The following is an 18742-nucleotide window of genomic DNA, read 5'->3' on the forward strand; positions in this document are numbered from 1 at the left end:
GATTTTTTTTCTAGAGTACAGCTTATTAATTAAAGTCTCACCCAGCCCAGCTCATAGAAGTATCATATAGTGGGGCCCTTTCCCTCACTTCAGTCAGATTTGGAGGGTAAGGAAATGAGACATCTCATTGTTTACTGTGTTCCTCTCGGGACATTGGTGTTTTGTCCTAAGGGTGTCTCTCTTGCAGACAGGGTGTAGTTACGTTTGGCTTTGTGGTTCAATAAGAGTCTTTTTCTTTTCGTTGAAAAGTGCAGACCTTGGGACCCCTGGGTGCCTCAGTAGGTTAAGCATCCAACTCCTGATTTTCACTCTGGTCATGATCTCAGGGTCGTGATATCAAGCCCCACCTGGAGCTCTGCGCTGAGCATGGAGGCTGCTTAAGATTCTCTCTCTCCCTCTGCACCACCCCTCCCTGCTCACATGCATGTTTTCTCTCAAAAAAGTGCAGACCCTTATTGACATGACAGAAATGTTTTTTCTTAGTTCTACCACCATATTTTACCAGTTTCTGTTTTTATGTAAAAAATCTTGTTCTTTAAATAATGATTAACTCTGTCCAATGTACTGAATTTTCTATTTTTTTAGGCTCATGTATTGATTCCTTATTATGAACAGAAATAAATTTAAGATATGTACACGTTACATACCCTCCTCTCTCCCTCTTCTCTCCCTCTCTTCTACTAATTGAATTTAAGTTGACTGTGCATTTTATCAGTGTTTATTCTTATATTTTAAATATATTTAGACTTTTATTTCTTTCTTTATCTATTTTGAATGTCTTTTGACTCCTTGGCTATGAAAGATCAGCTTACTTAACTGACTGTCCTTACCTCTCCCCTTCTCTTACCAACAATTATGATTTTTATCATTTCTATATTGTTGGGGAGTAAGACACTTACATTCTAGTCTGCAATAAAAAGTTCACTATTTTGTTTTTTAAATCCTGTGGTTAATTGGATTTAATGATTACAGCCATGTCTTTTATTATGGAAAGCTGAAGCTCATCCACTGTCACTTTTCAAGTTCAGGAATATATATTCATTATATATTTTTAAAAGTTTGTCTTCTGCCTTTATACCTTATCTGCATTTTTTCTGGGTACATAAATCTCGATTTACTCTCTTTCTTTGGGAACTTTATAGGCACGGCTGTGCTGCCTTTAGGGAACAGTTAGCAGATTCTTATAAATTTCAGGATATACTTGTCAGGCAGTTGACCCAGGAATTCCACTTCTAGGTATTTACCCAAGTGAAATGAAAACATATGTCTGCAAAAAGACTTAGATATGAGTGTTCATAGAAGCTGCATTCACAATAGCTGAAGACTGATGACAAGTCAAATGCTTATCAGTGGGAGAATGGATGAGCAGGTCAAGGTATATTCATACAATAGAATGTTACTCGACCCTTAAAAGGAATAAACCATGGATACACACAACAACATGGGTGAATTTCACAGATGTCATATGGAGCAAAAGAAGACAAACATAAAAGTGGTCAAACATAGGCTTTGATATCTTCCCATAGGAAGAATGTTGTGCTAGAAATCCAAAGACCTAGATTCTAAGCCTTAGTGTACAACCAGCTTGTGAAACTCTCATTTTTAGAAGGGTTTATTTTCATCATCTATAAAAGGAGAAAATTAGATGATACTATTTTCACTTTTTTGGTGATTCTAAAATCCACAGGATTTAGTCATTTGTAGCCTGCATGTAAAAGCATTGATCAATCCTTCCATTCTTTATAATGTGTGAGTTATAATCTCTAATGACCTTCCACTTTTAACACAGTGGTTTTTAAACAGTTGTGTAGAAACACTATATAACCTAAAAATGAAGAGGACAGGGCTATTAGTGAATAAGATCAAGTTATATCAGGCGTGCCTGGGTGGCTCAGTTGTTAAGCATCTGCCTTCAGCTCAGGTCATGATCCCAGGGTCCTGGGATCGAGCCCTGCATCGGGCTCCCTGCTCAGCGGAAAGCCTGCTTCTCCTTCTCCCACTCCCCCTGCTTTTGTTCCTTCTCTCACTGTCTCTCTCTGTCAAATAAATAAATAAAATCTTTAAAAAAAAAAAGATCAAGTTATATCAGATTCACTGATCTATTTTATTACTCATTTCTTATTAATCATTTCCTCTTCCACTCTAATAATAGCAAAGTTTTTCTTATATTTAGTTATTAATTCAGCAAGTATGTATTGAATGTTTACCTTGGAAATGTATACAGGCCCATAAATCAGCTTTATTATTGGTTAGGAAATTGACTATTATTATATCTGGTTTCTTGTTAATGAGACAAGACATATGTGAAAGGTGTCTACTTTTTATGAATGAACTTAAAGTACCCTCTGATTAATAGAATTTCTCTACATGCTGAATTTTCTTTCCTCTAGTGAGGTCTCTGTCCATAGAAGAAACTGGGACCTGTGGAAAATATAGCTCTGAAGGAAGAGAACATGATAGCAAATATCCCTAAGGATTTTTATTTTATTTTATTTTATTATGTTATGTTAATCACCATACATTACATCATTAGTTTTTGATGTAGCATTCCATGATTCATTGTTTGCGTATAACACCCAATGCTCCATTCAGTACATGCCCTCTTTAATACCCATCACCAGGCTAACCCATCCCCCCACTCCCCTCCCCTCTAGAACCCTCAGTTTGTTTCTCAGAGTCCATAGTCTCTCATGGTTCGTCTCCCCCTCTGATTTCCCCTCCTTCATTTTTTCCTTCCTACTATCTTTTTTTTAGCATGTAATGTATTATTTGTTTCAGAGGTACAGGTCTGTGATTCAACAGTCTTACACAAGGATTTTAATGATTTATAGGCCATACACAAAGTCCTATTTAAAGCCATAGTTCAGATCCAGCTTTTGGCTACTTGGAGGAATTCTATTTACTTTCTGAAGGAAATTTTCTTCATTCCAACAGGATTCCACTGTGGCCTAGTGGGTCTGAAAAATCCTGGATTTTAGTGCTGCTATTATTGTGCTTTGTAAAACTTAGAGATACAGTTGCATTTTGATTTTCTCGCTGCTAGGCAGACTAGAGAGCACCAATGCCATTTCTATGTTTGTCCAGCTCTAGAAGCTAATCCTCATACAAGGCAACAAATAGAAATCACCATTCTAAATCTCTGCAGGTCAGAAGTCTTTTTTCTGATCTTTGAGTCTTACTTATAGCTCTGTAAGTGTTATGGGACAGCCCTCTTTTATTTCTAGTGAAGGCAATTTTTTTTTTTTTAAGATTTTATTTATTTGACAGAGAGAGACACAGCGAGAGAGGGAACACAAGCAGGGGGAGTGGGAGAGGGAGAAGCAGGCTCCCTGCTGAGCAGGGAGCCTGATGCGGGGCTGGATCCCAGGACCCTGGGATCATGACCTGATCCGAAGGCAGATGCTTAACGATTGAGGCACCCAGGTGCCCCTAGTGAAGGCAATTGTGACTATGATGAGATCAGAGTTTTCTTCTTGGAGAGGAATAATTTTTCTGGGCTGACTTCTGAGTCCTTTTTAGAATATTGAAAAGACCTTTGGTGGGAACCTTTTTCTTTAACAGAAGTGCATCCTGTGATATCTGGGGGTCTGTTCTGAAGATTTCACTGAGGATCAGGGATTCCTTATTCCATTCACATGAAGTTTCATCTCCTCCTATCTGCCTGTCATATGGCAGATTGGCTGTTTCCTAAGGGGCAGAGACCTCATCTTACACTCTGCTTTCCTTTTCTTCACCGCATGACTTATACCCCACAGGTGGCTATTAAACATTTGATTAACTGATGTTTCCTGCTAACCATTGTGTTTCCTCTAAGTAAAAAACAAACAAACAAACAAACAAAAACCCTCTACTTGACATCATTTTAAAGGATTTCTCAAAATAAGGGGAAAATCTATTAAGTATTTTCCTGGGAAATATTTAAGTAAGGGTGTGGATCTTCATGTATGAAATAATAAACGTCAAGCCTTCCTTGGATTGGAGAGAATCATAGTGAAATAGATGCGTATTTGTTCCGAATCCTTCCCCTTTCCCATAGTCCCACCCTTTTTCTTGTGAATTTGAGGTTCCTCGTAGCAGGAGCAGAGTGTACTTCCCATTGCGTTGGATTAGTGAAGTGCTTTGACCAACACACTGTAGATGGGGATACCAGTGTGCCTGTTCTGGGGCGGGTCTTAAGAAGCAGTACAGTGTTTCTGGTCACCCCTCTGGCGCCTCTGCCATGAGAATGGGCCTCTGGCAGTGTCCTAGTCTCAGAGCAATGAGAAAGTGTGATGCTGAAGTGCCCCAGTGGCCGACAGGCCAGCAACTATGATTATGTTTGCTTATTGTTGTCTGCCATGTATTTTGAGAGTGGTTTATAACAGTGGGCATTATTGTGACAGACACTGACTGATTCAGGCAAGAAACACAGAAGACAATGTTATCTCCTGAGGTTCATGTTAACAGAAATCCTTCTCAGATATGATACACAGGTCAAGCAGCTGAAGAGCTTTCTAGCGTGTAATAAAGGCATTTTCTCCATGCCATGATGTTACGTATTCATTTTTATTTAAGAGTAAGTGGTTGCATGACCCCTTCTGAGATCTCCTAATTGTTTAGTTCACTCAAAACCAGCAGACAAGGATCTGTGTGTGTTTAAGACATACACATTCTATTATATTTTCCTATGAAGCTTCAAAACTATATAATCCATTTTTGTAGACTATAAAACTATGTCTCAGAAATCTCCATGGGTGATCTGATCATTCTAATTGCAGGACAGACATAATCTTCAAAGGAGATACCCACAAATAGAATAAATAAAACCTACAAAGACTTCCCCCTGTTTGGGACACGATAGAAAAATATGTGTGTGCGAGAAAGAAAGGACAGACTGTTTTTTAATAGAAGGAGAGCCACAAAGTTTAGCATAATTTAAGAAATAGTCCTGGGGCCACAAGGTTGCAGAGGCAAAGAGGAATGTAGAACAAATTGAAAAGAAACCATTGACAAGCAACAATACATAGACAGGAGAGAAAGAAAAGATGATAGAAGTTGCAAGTAGCTGACTCCCAGTACAGAGACAGCCCATAAGCTTTCATTCTCTCAAGGCCAAAGGCAGGAAGCAAATCAACTTATCTGTGCAGAGGAAAAACATCAAAAGGGTCAAAATGTGCTTTGATATCCACTTGAAAAAAATAGGTGAAGGAAAGGATAAGAAGAAGCATGATGGAGGCAGAGACTTAGAGCACTACAAGAGAGGCACATTGATGGGGAGAGAGAGATGGAGGGCAAGGTACAGGATGTAAGTCATGTTCCCCATCTTAGCAAGAAGGACAGTCATTCGGAAGTGTTTATACAGGCAGGGAAGATTACAGAGTCCTGCAGACAAGGGCAAGAGAACAAAGGTCTCGGTGGGCAGAGGTGAGGAGTGGCCAGAGAGCAGGCAAGAGGTAAATAGTTGTTCAACACTTTATAAGAATGGAGGCCAAACAAAAAAGGAGAAAAGCAAAAACAAATCAAAACACAAAACTTTGTTAAAATAGGAGCAATCAAAATATTAATAGTTGTGGAGAGTTTGATCTTTTATTTTCCCAGATGGAAGTTAAGTTCTTGAATCTTATGATGTATGCTTCCCTCTCCAAGGGACAACTGTGTTTGTTTCTTTTTTTTTAAAACTCATTTTCCACATTGATGTCCTTTTGAAATGTAGTAATTGTTACATTTAAAAGAATTTTTGTATCTCTACACACACACTAATTACAAAGAACAATAACAAAATGAATACCCACTGACATACCATCTAGACCAAAGTACTGGAATGTCATCATAATTATGTATATACTAATGTGCTGTGCCCCCTTCCTTTCCCTCGGGCTCCCTCTTCTCAGATAATCTTTATCTTGAATTTTCATGTCACTGTTCTGCATAATGTGAAGACAATGAGATTTTTAAAAGTCCTAGGACTTCCCTACCAAGTTGAGTTGAATATATTGCAAATCTTGTTTTCATTTTTTTTTTAAGATTTTTATTTATTTATTTAACAGAGATAGAGAGAGAGCACAAGTAGGCAGAGCGGCAGACAGAGGGAGAGGGAGAAGCAGGCTCTCCACTGAGCAGGCAGCCCGATGCGGGGCTCGATCCCAGGATCCTGGGATCATGACCTGAGCCGAAGGCAGCCGCTTAACCAACTGAGCCACCCAGGTGCCCCTTGTTTTCACATTTTAAACATCAGGAAAGAATAAAACATCTGAGTCAATTCAACAGTTTCACATTTCTCAACCAGCCATGCTCCTGTGTCTGTTGAACATGTTGGCAAGGCTGCTCTATTCACTTTAGCACAAAAAGAGTCCACATTCCAGTGATCTAATTGGCAGTGCCCAGCTTCTCAGGCGAGATTTGCTTCCTCGACATTACCCTGGGAAGTGGGTCTGGGAGTCAACAATATTTCATAATGAAAACAAAATGAAGGCTGTTTGTTAAATTGAGTATATATTTGAAAAAAATAAAAAGAATGTTTTGATACCTCTTAGAACATATTTGCAATCGTGTATATAAATACTAGTGGATCCACAGCCCTTTTGTGCCTGGCTATCCATGTTTACTTCGAAATATTTGCAAATAACGTGCATTTAAAGCCACCATTATTTCTGCTTTCTGCGACTTAACTGTTATTAAATATCATATATTAAATGACTAGGTTTAATAGTCCTTTAACAAAAACAACAATGACGTAGAGCTGGGAAAAAACTTCCTTAACGATTATGAAAGAAAGAAAAAAAAGGGAGACAGAGATGGGGTGGGAGGTGTCTGTGTTATATTTCTCTGTAAATAATTCTTCCACTTCTTAATTCAATTACTTCATATATAAGACCTACTTTGTGCAAGGTCAAGGTTGCTAACTTGCATGACTCATTCTTCTTGAGCAAAATAAAGTAGTTTTTCCTTTTATTTACAAAATGTCTTCACCTAGGGTAAATCCAAATATTTTTTTCCCCAGGACTTCACTTCTGATAAAATGATCATATTTGCTGTATTTAAAAAGAAGTCATACAGTTAATACAATGTATTGTTCTTAAAATAAGAGTGATAGTAAATCTCTAAAAGACACAATGCGTGTTTCCCACGTTGCCTCTTAATTCTTGTCCAGTGCACAATGCTAACCTCATCTTTATTTCAGAACAGAGAGTGTGAGTACTGTAGAGGAGGGAAACTTTCCCCGCTTCCCTTCTAGGTTCTTTGTCTAATAACTAAATTGACATAAGACAAATTAACAGGAGAAAACTTTAATTTCATACATACAATAGCCCCAAAGTATGAAGCTCAAAGAAGTGACCAACACAGAAAGCTTTTATACCTTTTAGACAAAAAAACAATACGTTTGTGAAGAACTGGCAAGACAAAGAAGTTTGGGCTTGGGGTAGAAAATCAGTGAGGAAGTAACAAGTTTTAGTTATATAGCCTTCTTAGTCCCACATTCCCTATCCCTGGCAATAAAGATGACTTCTATCATCGTGGTATAGGGGAGATACCTTCACATGGGAAACAAAGGAGGGTCAGCGCATCCTTCCTGCACCTCCTAGCTCTTAAACTTTAATTCAAAATAATATGCCAGAGTGGCATATTTTGCTCCCCTTTGGGAACAAATAGCTATAAATTAATATTTTCCTTGGAAAGAATCCCATTATATGATGCCTATGAAAGTGCTTAGAAATTCTAATACATAAACCTATCAGGATTAAAATACACTGCTCTATCTAAATGATCATTTGGGAAATTTCAAAAATGGATATTCTGGTAAAGTCCTAAATATTAACTCAGTATATTTTTGGTTTAAATCATTAGAAATGATGTTAGTGAAAAAAGATACTCTTAGTGATAAGGAACTTTTGGACCCTTTTTCCTATGGAAACATGGTCATTGAAACTTCATGTTAGTGAAATATGCTGTAAGTAGTGCTAGATATCCCACAGCTATTACAGTAACACATGCTGAGCAAAGTTTTCTAACATTGTCTAGAACTGAGATATAAGGTCTCCCTATACTGCCTGGTTAAATGTAGCATGGATTCTGATTTTCAGGGCTATATTTCAGCTGATTTTTAAAAATCAAAACTATTTCCCCATTACCCCATCCCCCACCCCCTCCCTTCTGCAACCCTCAGGTTGTTTCCCAGAGTCCAGAGTCTCTCATGGTTTGTCTTCCTCTCTTGATTTCTTCCCATTCAGTTTTCCCTCCCTTCCCCTGTGGTCCTCTGCACTATTCCTGATGTTCCACATGAATGAAACCATATGATAATTGTCTTTCTCTGCTTGACTTATTTCACTTAGCATAAGCCCCTCCAGTTCCAGCCATGTTGATGCAAATGGTGGGTATGCATCCTTTCTGATGGCTGGTAATATTCCATTGTATATATGAACCATATCTTCTTTATCCATTCATCTGTTGAGGGACATCTCAGCTCCTTCCATGGTTTGGCTATTGTGGACATTGCTGCTATGAATATTGGGGTGCATGTGCCCCTTCTTTTCACTACATCTGTGTCTTTGGGGTAACTACCCAGAAGTGCAATTGCTGGGTCATAGGGTAGCTCTATTTTTAACATCTTGAGGAAACTCCATACTGTTTTCCAGAGTGGCTGTACCAGCTTGAACACTGGGTGTTACTCAACTAATGAATCATTGAACACTACATCAAAAACTAATGATGTACTATATGTTGGCTAATTGAACTTAATAAAAAAACACTTATAAAACAAAAACAAAAACAAAACTATTTCCCCATATGTGTCCATTTCAACCCACCATCAAGGCAGAGATTTCTCCTATTAACCTCTTTGATGCTCTTGATAGCTAACTATACTCCCACCCACCCCCCTTGAAATTTCCTAGCTACAACAAATCCCCTATTTCATTGGATTGCAGAATTTTTATTATTATTTTTAAACATGTTAAATTACTTGTTCTCTAAATTACACTCCAGATCATCCAACAGTGAGCTTAAATATCTTAAACTTTCCAGAAGGCAATTATAGAATACATTAATTTGAACAATCAATACAATACCAGAAAAATCAGCTCCTGATCTTATTATATATGAGCTAATGTAATTCAGATCTTTCTTATTTGCTTTTGTGCTTTCAAAGCATTATGGAAATCAAATATAATAATTACCTTTTAAATAGCCTTTTAAATAGTATTTCATTTTGAAAGCACCAAATCTATGGTTGAATTTTTCCAGATAATCAGTAAAAACTGACATAGAATACTGCTACCTTTTTTTGTTTCATTTGTCAGAATGTTTTATCACTTCAGTTTTTCATTCTATATTCAGCACATAATTGAATGAAATGTGGATTAAAATGAAATCTATTCCCTTTTATGAGAACATCCACTTATTAAAGGTTAAATAAAAGTTGAACATAATTTAACTTTATCTTGAATACAAATGACTTAGCTTTGACTATTTAAACATATAACTACTTAATGATCAATTTCCACCAGTAACAAAGATTTTCCATATTCGTAAATATATAGGCAGATATCTTTTTTAAAAATTAAGTGATGTGGGACTTACATTGATTTTTGAGTATTTTTGGAATAATTTTAAAAAGTAATTTAGATAATCTCTTATTCATTCAGCACTATTTATGTTCAAATACATATATAAAATATTAGAAAATCTTTTACTCTATTTTATATTTATACTATTATATTTAAGTTAATGCAATATTTTCTTGCTCAGCGTCTTTTTCTTATTTTAAACTTAACTGAAGGAAGATTATTGGATGATTTTTAGAATTCCTTAGAAAGAAATAATGGTAAACTTCTTTCATTGAGAGTTAACGTTTCGCACTATGAGGAATTGAAATCTATCTATTTATCTATGTACCTTATGAATTTTCCTTCTGATAACTTTGCATAAAATGGATTTGGGAAAAATATAATTAATCATTTGTATAATAATCCAGAAAGAAATGAATGACATTCACATAGCTGAGTAGTAGAGCAAATTAAAATTGCAGAACTTGTTTTATTGCTGTGCATCCCTCAGAATATTGTGGCCTGAAATAATTTTCACATTTAGTCAAACTACTGCATGAAAGAGCAATAATTAAAACATGTGAATGCATCATCTTTAATTATGCCTAATTTGTATGTTGCCTATAAACATTGTTGAGATGATCCCAATTGGGATAGAGTAACACATATTTAAAGTATTATCCATGATTTCAGAAATTTGGCCTATAATAGTACTTGTGACATGGATAGTATTTACTAACTAGTCTTATTTAGAGAGGAAATATATCAGAATATGAATAAATAATGTGAGAGTTGAGAAATTTTCCTGAATCAATAGCAAAAAATCACCTCTTAGATATATTGATATAGAAGATCGGTACTGCTTTCAATTAACATGACATTTTCCTTTTTAAGAACTCAAAAGCCTTGCTGATGTTGTTGTTCAATAATCTTTTTTTTGTTGTTGTTCAATAATCTTGTGAAGAGTAGGTAGGGGAATTTTTAATATGTAGAATTCAACATTTTATCAATAAGTGACTTAGAATCGGAGCCAGTGTTCAAAGGAAGCTTAAACATTATCATGCCTGTTATTCCCCCTCAACTTCTCCAATGGGTGGACATTCGTTCTGTGCTTAAATATGAATCATGACAGGGAACTTACTTCTCCATAAGGCTGTTCATTCAGTTGTGATTTGGGGTGATTTTAAGTACTCCAAAAAACCTCTCTCTATTGAGACATTATCTACCACTTCATGATTTTTCACCCTTTGACCTTAACTTTGACTTTCAGGGTCATACAAATAAGCTTCCCCTTCCATGCCTCTCTAGGAGCTTTGTGCTCTGGTGGAAAGAGAACCGGACTAGAAGGCAGCACATGTAGGGTCAGCTGTAATTTCACCAGGTTCAGCTGTGGGACATTAGGCAAGTAGCAACTCTGTGCCTCCATTTCTTCATCTATAGACTGAGAGTAAAGATGCACCCTACTGTCCCTTCCTAAGTTATATAGCTACTGTGAAAATCAAATAAAATATCATATGGAAGCTTTTCCTGAAATATAAAATGCTAAGCAAATAGGTTATTATTTGCATTTATGGCTCTGCAACTCTCACCTTTTCTTCTAAATCTTCCTTTCTTTTTTTTTTAAATAAATGATCTCTTGCTTTTTTTTTTTTTTTTTAAGATTTTATTTATTTATTTGACAGAGGGAGACATAGCAAGAGAGGGAACACAAGCAGGGGGAGTGGGAGAGGGAGAAGCAGGCTCCTCGCTGAGCAGGGAGCCCAATGTGGGGCTCGATCCCAGGACCCTGGGATCATGACCTGAGCTGAAGGCAGACACTTAACGACTCAGCCACCTAAGCGCCCCTAAATCTTCCCTTCTTTAGAGCAAGTATTTCAAGTATCCTTACCTATGCACTGTATGATATGAATTTTTTTCTTCACCGCTCTCTTTCATTAGTCTTTCTTCTTCCTTCCTTCTTTCATTCTTTCTTTCTCTCTCTTTTTTTTTCCAAGAAAGTTTTATTCCATGCTTTGAAAGGGCTAAATCCTTATTCTCCGAACCCTGGAATACACCCACACCAGCCCAACCAAAGAAAGCTCTGAGCATTTTCCTTTCCACAGAAGGTCTTCGGACTGGCTGTCTATTTGCTCTGATTTCAGGGGCTCCAGGAAGCTTTTGCCTGACTTGAAGTGCATTCCTCAGCTTCAGTATTTGACCTGGCATATAGATTTGGTTGTTTGGTTATGCTTCCATTCCTGGTCCAATCTCCTGTGAGGGTCTATCCCTTCAAGAGATGCACATGGGACCTTTTAAGTTAAAGGGTAGAAGGGGGAGATAGCTGTGGGAGGCAGAATGTAGTAACATTTCAGTCTACAGCCTTGCTGTATCACCTGCAGATTGTTAGAAATGGGGATTCTCAGGCCCCCAGCCCAGTCTGTATTTCTGTTCCTATGGTTTCCAGAAGGATGACAGTGTTGGGTACTCACCGTTATTTTATCATTTAATCCTCAAAACATGTATTCTATCTCAAACAAAGAAACCAGAGCTTAGAGCGGTTGGAGGATATGCTGAAGGCCACACAGCTGGTATGTGGTGGGGCTGGTATTCTAACTCAAGCCATAAATCAGAACCTACCCTCTCAACCCAGCGTGATAACCTGTACATGCCATGGATGTGGAGTTGTCCTTTATTCTTTCATTCAGGGTTTGTTCATTAAGTACATTGTGCTAGATAATGGGGATACAAGGTTAATAGGGCAGAGATTCTGTACTCAAAGAACTCACAGTATGGTAGAGAAGAGATAAAGAAATAAATGTCAAAAACGCAATGTGGTAAATGTCAGAACAATCGACTATTATCCCTGTGTCTAAGTGCTCTGTCTTCTCTGATGAAGCTGAAGATTATTTCATTTTATTTTTAAAATTTTCTTGTCAACTAGCACCTGGCTAACCAAGTCATGGCAGTGTTCACACGGACGACAGAGTGTCCCTTACCAGGCACATGGTGGAGAGGACTGGTGAATCATGGAGAGGGCTTAACAAGCCGAACTGTAATGTGCTTTCAAATTTTCAGATTCTATGAGCTTGAGCTAGAGTGAGATAAATCCTGAAGTCATATTTACCTAAACTAATATTCCACAACACTACATATCTGCAGTTAATTGTTTAGAAGCTAAGTGCAAAACTTGACATTTTTCCCTTATAAAATTCCTCCCTGTCAGATGTAGTTTGATGTGCTTTTGGAAACTGCTTTTATTATCCAGCATGACTGCTGATCTCAAGCCCAACCTTGTATCTTCTGTAAATGTTATCTGCATGCCCTCTCTGTCCTCCTTCATCCGACAGAATTTTATTAAACATTCACTCTGGGCCAGGTGCCATGTTGATGCAGTTAGGAGACGGACTCTCAAATCGGTTAATGAAAAAGCACAGTGTCCTGGTCAACGCCATGATTGAAAGACACACAGGGATCTAGGGGAGTACAGAGAAGGTGGTGCCCAATCAAGGCTGAGAGTAGAGGTGGGGCAAAGAGAGAAGATTTCTTGGCTTGGTCTTGAGATCCATGTAGAAGTGGGGAGAAAGGGGTGAAGCAGAGGAGCGGCTGGTGCACAGTGAGGAGTGTGGGAAAGATGGAATCCAAGGAAGTGTGAATTCGCTCATTAGGGCTATAGTATGTGGGATGTAAGGGAGCTATGAGAATGATACCGGATGGATCTTTCTAGAGCCACTGAATGGAGAGCACCCAGCAAATGGCTATTGAGAACTCACACCAGACTCCTATCAGTGAGCTCCTTTGTGAGTTAGACTCATTCTCAGTGCTATTGTATGGGTCAAGAAGAGGGGTTGGGGGGAAAGGATGCATAAGAGGAGAAGAAGAACAAGAAAAGAAAAGGAACTTTTTTTTTTTTTAAGATTTTATTTACTTACTTAACAGAGAGAGAGAGCACAAGCAGGGGGAATGGCAGGCAGAGGGAGAGGGAGAAGCAGACTCCCTGCTGAGCAGGGAACCCAATGCGGGGTTGGATCCCAGGACCCTGGGATCATGACCTGAGCCAAAGGCAGACGCCCAACCAACTGAGCCACCCAGGTGCCCCAAAGGGAAACTCTGGCTACAAAGTGTAAAAATGCAAAACCACAAGGGAAGCACTTCAGGCAGTAGGAAGAGTACATCTTAAATGTCAAAAATGAGAGAATTATCTGGAAGGATGCCAAACTCTTAATCTTGAAGCAACAGCTAAATTCTGCTTCTAAAAGGCCTTACACATTTGTGTATATTTACTTAAAATTAGGTAAGAAACTAGAAACAGATGCATTATGGCAACTAATCCACTCCAAGGTAGAAACAAATTCTAAAGACATTCTCTTTTATAGGTGATATCGCTCAATTCACAAGATTATAGGATAGCCAGTCCTGTGCTAAGCCCAGTTAATTTTTTGATAAGGAATGACGGGAAAATCTTTAGAAAATGTGTGAAGAAAGAGAGGGACAAGTCTTAACATTGACCATTTACCTTAAATTCATTAAGTGCTATGAATCTCTAACAAATTATCAACAAGGCATCTTGGTTTATTTAAGTTTTCCAAGCATTGTGGCAATTAAATAGAAACAAAATTGATTGGATAGTAGTTTAACCACTTCAGTAGATTCATAATGAACCTGGCTTCTACCACTACATAACCTGACCCAAATTTTATTGAAATGAAATATGGAAATTCAAAAGCTTCAGGAATTCCTTATCTCTTACATATTTGATTCTTTCCAAGGTACTGACCTCCTTCAGAGATTCCCTGCAATTTCACCTTCAACTTAATAACTGTATACTTGGCACTTTATATCATAAAGACATGTATTTGTATATTGTGTGTGTGTGCGTATTCATACATACATATAGAGAGAGAGGGAGAACATATATAGAGAGAGCGGGAACATAATATATATATACATATATGTAGAGAGAGAGAGAGGGAGAGGGAGAGAGAGATATTTTCATTTTCATCTTAAATATGGGCATGGATGTTTTATCTCCCTCTTTAGATTTAAAAAATTATGGGAAATTGGGCAAACACTCTGGACTGTGTGAGGCCTCCTTTCTCTAACTGAACATCAGCCAGAGTATGTACACAGTACTTATGCAGTGAAATTGAAGCTCTCTTTCTGTGATTAGCTCACAAGATGACAGAGCCAAATATGATCAACCATATCTCCTTCCATGACGCCTCTCCCTGAAATGCCAGAAGATAGGTTTTATGCACCCTTGCCTTCCCACCAGCAGCTCACAGACCCATGTTACCTGGTCTTCTCTTCTCTCTGTGGTTCTCTGGTCCAGGTACCATCATTCCTGAACCAAAAGTTCAGATTCATTTTAGCTGGCCTTTTGTTATGTAAAGCACATCTACAGTGACTCTGCTTTGCCCTGATAATTCTATTTCCAATGGTCTCTTAAAAATTAAAAAAAACCAAACCTTTCTTCTATATCCTGCTTCCGTGCATTTCTTACTGAGTTGCTATCATGCACATTGCCATCTTCTTAAGCACATTCTACTGATAAGTTTTCCTTTATTGTTTTGACTTTTTGTGTGCATAGGAGTACTTCACATTGATCCATATACTTATAGTTGAGATATATAAGAAAATATTAAGATGTATAGTGGTAGCAAACACCACTAGCTTGATGCATTTTACACAGTTTTGCAAGATTAACTTCCCATTATCGTAATTTCATCTTCTTCCCCATCAGAGGATATTGATGACACCTGATCATTCCATCTTCTATTTTTAAATATCAGTACAGTGGAATCTCCCCTGGTTTCTCCTTCTTCTGGGTTAACTTTTTATTTCCTTGCCTTTTATCTAAATTGCCCGGCATGTGCTTACTCCTCTGTAGCTACCCATCCATGTTGTATCTGAATGCCACATCCTTTCTGTGTCCTCATTGCACCCTGCACATGTATTCAGCACCTATTGTGTTTTCCTACACAAAGAATGAGCATTGTTCTCCGTTGCTTTTCTATCCTAATGACCTACCTATAGTACAGTGGCTAGCATAGAACTCGAATGCGTACTTACTGAATAAATAATACATACTTACTAAATAAATTTTCTCATCCTCCACTGGGCTGGCTTGCATATAGATTCAAATTTATCTTAAGTCAATTCAGGAAACTACTTTTTTCCTAGCCCATGCACTGTATATTAGGCCTCAGTGAATGCCATCTGGCCTAACTTTGTAATGCAGAATCCTCCCCTGTGGCAAATGACAATCACGTTACCCTTCATTCACACACGTTTAGTTTCCACAAGCTATAGAATTTGAATTTTCAAATATATTTAGCCATATTTTTTCTTTTTTTAAAAAAGATTTTATTTATTTGAGAGAGAGAGAATGAGAGAGAGAGCATGAGAGGGGGGAGGTTCAGAGGGAGAAGCAGACTCCCCGCTGAGCAGGGAGCCTGATGCAGGACTCGATCCTGGGACTCCAGGATCATGACCTGAGCCGAAGGCAGTTGCTTAACCAACTGAGCCACCCAGGCGCCCCCATATTTTTTTCATGAAAGACAGATTTTAGATTTTTCTTTTTTTTACTAGATTTTTTTTTTTTAAGATTTTATTTATTTATTTGACAGAGAGAGACACAGTGAGAGAGGGAACACAAGCAGGGGGAGTGGGAGTGGGAGAAGCAGGCTTCCCGCTGAGCAGGGAGCCTGATGCGCGGAGCCCGATGCGAGGCTGGTGCCAGGACCCTGGGATCATGACCTGAACCGAAGGCAGACGCTTAACGACTGAGCCACCCAGGCGCTCCAGATTTTAGATTTTTCAACTGTGATTAACTGTAACATGGATAGCCAAGTATTTTACTTAGAATTAATAAAAACAGGTATGTACTGGTGTAGCATATGGAAGTAGGAGAGTATAATAGGACAGAATCTGGAATTGGACTGAAATCCTTATTGCCTCCTTTATGAGTCCTGTGACTGGAATGGACTGAATTATGTCTCCCCGCCGCCACCCAATTAATATATTGAAGCCCTAGCCTAAGTATGATTGTATATAGGGATAGGGTCTTTAAAAAAAGGTAATTAAATTCAAATGAGGTCATAAGGGTGGGCCCTAATCCAATAGGACCTATGTCCTTACAAGAAGAGGAAGAAATACCAGAATGCTTGCTCTCTCTGCACACAGAGGAAAGGCCATGTGAGGACACAGCAAGAAGGCAGCTGTCCACAAGCCAGGAAAAGAGGCCTTATCAGGAACCAACCCAGCTGGCCCCTTAAGCTTTGTCTTCTAGCCTCCAGAACTGTGGAGAAGTAAGTTTCTGTTGTTTAAGCCCCCCAGTCTGTGATACCTTGTTTTGGCATCCTGAGCAGACTAATGCAGCAAAAATTAAAATCAGATTACATTTTTTGATCCTTAGTATTTTTTTTTCTTTTAATTGCGAAGTGGGTATGATAATACTATACTATACATCATAGAACTGCAGTGAAGAGATAACCTGATGGTACACCTGGCCCTTAGCACAGTGCCTGCCACATAGTAAGTGCTGGGAAACCATTAGCTATTATTATTACTTCAGGCAAATCATCCACTGTGACCTACATCCTTGACAATGAGAGTCATTGAATCACATCCGGGATAATTAGGTCAGGAAAGATTGAGCCAACGAGAATTCTGCAAAGTCCTGGTCACTCCAAGTATGTACAAACACGGTTTGGTTGTCCTTGCTAACTATGGAAACTCCAAGCATGCTGTAGTAACAATCGATGAGGCACTTTATAGTCACGTTAACCAATTAAAAAGACAATTTACCATGACGGAAGTAATTATTAGTAATTAGTAATAAATTAATAAGGTCACAATCATACCAAAAAAAAAGAGTGAGAAAAAAGGTGAAAGGGGCAAAGAATGCGAATCAGAAGGCTCAGTTTGCAGAAAGGTAAAAACAGATGATTTTAGAAAAGTTCACCTTGCCTCATGTGTAATTTTCACCAGAATCTCCTTCATATAGAGCTACCTCTGCTTCCTTATTATTATCCCTGCTTTCATTTTTATACTGAACTTATTAAAATTGGAGATGGGCTTTCTCTGATGGATGGCCACGTATATGAAATAGCCCCATTCACTTTCGTTTCTTTTTCTCTCTGCTACTTAGGTATAGGATGTCCTCAAAGCTCATCTGGAATATCTTTCTGTATTGTGGAATTATTGTCCATTGAAAGCTTTTATTCTTGATCTAATTATAAGAAACTTCCCCCCAACTCCTCTAGCTCTTAGCTAATTCCTGCCTTCCTGTGGTTCATTGCAGTGCCTTGTGTTCGGGCCCTTATGACTCAGCCTGTATGGTAGGACTCCTGCAACGTGGGTTAGTGTTGGCATTGATACTGTCCTCCACTTCCTACTATCCCCCCTGTCTCCTTCCCAGCACATCACAGCTGGCAAGGCTCATTTCATGAGGTCGGTCACTTCTCCCTTTCTTCCAAGGTGACTAAAGGCCACCAAGCAATCTGCTCCTGGAAGCTTTGCTGAAAGCGGTTCTGAGGTCATTCAACTCACCCACACGTTCCTTCTTCAGGTCGACAAATGAGATGTGATGTCTATAGTTAGATCACATGAGTCTTCCTTTTCAGGATTATATCAATGACATTCCTCTCTAAGCACTTCTTTTTCTTAAAGTAGCTTGGTGAAAAGTACTTTCATGTTCCCACAGTTGTCCATTAAAGTTAGTGTTGCTTCCACAACATCTGCCTTCATCTCACCTTCTTGAGCAAGACTGTGACACATCTGTCCCTTTGACTTTTTTTTTCTTTTTTCTTTTCTTTTTTTTTAATTCTAATCATGTCTGTATTGGTGCCACCCATTTACTGAGTCATCTTTACTCTTTTTGCTTTTTAATTTCTTAACTTTTCCCCAAAATGTCCCCATTAATTATATCTGTAAGTAGAGGCATCTATTTCATTCCATATAACTTTATACCATTTGAAGTTGCCCACGGGTCTCTGGCATCCTGGAAGTAGGATAAGGCTCACTTACCCCTAATTATCTCTCATATGTTAGGTGTTACTCATTTCTCAGTCTACACATTTAATGCAATCCCTATCAAAATACCACCAGCATTTTTCACAGAGCTAGAGCAAACAATCCTAAAATTCATATGGAACCACAAAAGACCCTGAATAGCCAAAGAAATCTTGATAAAGAAAAGCAAAGCTGAAGGCATCACAATTCTGGACAAAGCTGTAATCATC

The sequence above is a fragment of the Leptonychotes weddellii genome, chromosome 9 (assembly GCF_054177405.1).
Source record: "Leptonychotes weddellii isolate Sample4059 chromosome 9, ASM5417740v2, whole genome shotgun sequence".
NCBI lineage: Eukaryota > Metazoa > Chordata > Mammalia > Carnivora > Phocidae > Leptonychotes > Leptonychotes weddellii.